Source organism: Peromyscus leucopus, chromosome 23 (assembly GCF_004664715.2).
Source record: "Peromyscus leucopus breed LL Stock chromosome 23, UCI_PerLeu_2.1, whole genome shotgun sequence".
In the NCBI taxonomy this organism is placed as follows: domain Eukaryota; kingdom Metazoa; phylum Chordata; class Mammalia; order Rodentia; family Cricetidae; genus Peromyscus; species Peromyscus leucopus.
In genome coordinates, this window is record NC_051082.1 from 29,981,533 (window position 1) to 29,984,318 (window position 2,786).

Below are 2,786 nucleotides of genomic sequence, written 5' to 3' on the forward strand. Positions count from 1 at the left end.
ACCAGTGACCCCTTTTGTGGCATTTTGGACAAGGCTTTGCTGGTGCCTTTCGTGTGCCGGTGGTGCACGCCCATGCCCAGTGGCCTTCTCTCCCGCACTTGTAACAGGGACCAGACGGCTTTCGGGGAGCTGGTCGGACAGTGCTTGCCAGCATCTGGCAGCTCCTTTTATGGGCTTTTTCATCTCTACCATGGTACACCTTAAAAGCTATCGCCAGCATGTCTGCCTGCGGAGTCAGTGGGCCATTCTCCAAACGTTTAAGTTTGTCTCTAATGTCAGGGAAGCTCTGAGAGACAAAGTGGGTCATTAGCAGCTGCCTGCCCTCAGGGCTCTCCGGGTCTAAGCTGGTGAACTGAAGTAGAGCCTTGGTGAGCCGCTCTAAGAACTTAGAGGGATTTTCATCCTTATCCTGAATTACCATTTTTAGTTTTTCATAGTTTACTGGTTTTAGGGCAGCCTTACGGAGGCCTGTCAGGAGACAGGTAATAAACCTATCTCTGGCTAGACAGCCACTCTGGGTGTTGTAGTCCCAGTGTGGCTTCCGGTCAGGAACCGCCTCGGCTCCTGGGGGGTGTGAAAGGTTAGTTTGATGAGTTTCGTCTGCGTGAATCCTAGCCTGCTCCCATACCCGCCTGCGCTCCTCCGGGAGTAAATTATTAGAAAGTATCATGAATATATCATGAAAGGTGAGACTATAAGATTGAGTTATATATTGAAATTGTTTAATAAAGGAAGCAGAATTAGACGTATAAGAACCCAGCTTACTTTCTATCTGAGAGAGTTCTGCTAGAGAGAATGGAACATGAACTTTAACCAGTCCATCCACACCCGCCACCTCTCGCAAAGGGAGAACAGTGGAAGGTTCTGGATGGCTGGAATCAGCTGATTTAGCAGCTCGAGAGCAGGTGGTAGGGGGAGTGAAGTTTGGAGCCAGGGCAGGGCTTTTTTGGAAGCAGCCGCTGCCGAGGAAGAAACAGCTTTAGAAGACGAAGAGTCTGGAGCAGAAGGAACGGAGGAGCTGGAGCCGGAGGTCGGATAGGTGGAGGTTCATTAGCAGGGTCTAAAGTTAGGGAGTCTGGAGTCAGAGAATCCTCCGGTTTAGGCATAGCTAACATCATATGAGCAGGAGAAAAAGAATCTAGAAGAGACGGTTTAGCACTGAGAAAGAAAAATGCTATCACATAGGGTAACTCTTTCCATTTGCCTGAATGCTGACAGTAATTGGATCCAAGGAGCCGTTAGGCGGCCATTTTTTGTTATTCTCTAAAGTATATTTTGGCCACTTTTTCGTACATAAACGAGTTAGCTTAGAAATCTTTATGTAAGGCATTAAACTGAGAGGTTTTAAAGCTTCAACAAGACAGCCCAATGGAGAGGAAGGACTAACAGGGTTGGAAGCCTTGTTTCCCATGTCTGCAGCAGAGGCAGAAAAATAATAAAAAAAAAATAAAAAAGAAACGTGATCCGGAGCCAAGGCCCCAGGCGTCCCCAAGGCCAAGGGCAGATTCCAGGCACGATCTGCGTCACCGCTCGTCAGCAGGAGGCAGTGGCCTCCTCCACGGTGAGGGAGAGGAATTTCTGAGAATTCGGACAGCGTTTGTCTCCCCGTCAGGAGAAGCAAACCCGTCGGCCCTCACGTGGCTCTCCGGGACACACCCCGACGGTGGCCCCAACACGAAAAATATCTCAGGCTGCAGACGTGGGAGACGGCTAGAAAAGTTAGGCCTGCGATAGGGGCCGACCGTAGCCAGTGAAGACCGTGGTCGGGGGTTCCCCGGTCTCAAGAACACGTGTGAGGCACCGGACAATCAACGGTCGGTCTCACAGGTTCAGGAAACCGTTTACGCTGGCCAAAAAATGGGGGAACTCACCAATCCGAGTGGTGTTGGATGCAATTTGGATGCGATTCAGGCGAATGGAGAGCGGTCTGTCGCGTACGGAGCAGATTCCCCGGTTTGCGGGCTGCCAGGTGCAAAGCGCCTGGGAGCGCCCGCTCGGTTTCGGCACCAACTCCAGCTACAGCATGGATGGACAGCCGCAGAACCAGGAGACGGCAGAATGTCATTCCAGGACCTCCACCATCATTCCCGGACTTCACAAGATACCCCTCACCCCCCCCAAGAGCCAACCAATGCCCACTATTCAGCTGGAAGCAGTCTTTGAGAGAAACGTCGCCCCCGTACCCAGTCAACCACAATTTTTCTTTTTTTAAAAATAAAAGAGTCGGGAATGAAGGGTTTATTTACCAGGCGGACACTTCCGCCTAGCCATTTCCGGATCAAAGCGTCTCTCGTAGCCAGGATACCCGGCGGACCCGGACATCTCCACCTAGCAAGTTCCGGGCCAAGGGGTCTCGCGTGATCAGGGTCCGTGACGTTACATGGTCACGTAAGCGCGCAACGTGACCATGTGATCTACGCACAAGCGTGGAGTAGTGACGTGACCTGGCCACGCCCCCAGCCGGTTTTAAAGTGGAGCGCCATGCTTCCCGGTCCCTCTTCTCCACGCACGTGTCTCTCCCACAGGCCTGCGCACTCTATCCCTTTATTTCTAATAAACTCTTATAAGCGGATTCTGTCGTGTTTCGTGACGTTTCCTTGCAGGGTAAGAACACAACGCAGCTAAATAACTAACAGTTAGTTCCAGGCACAAGTGAGAGACCCTGCCTCAATACATAAGATAGAAACTAATTGAGAAAAACATTGGAAATCTGCCTCTGGCCTAAACATATATATATACACATAATATATACCCACACTTGTGAGTGCACACACACATATACTACA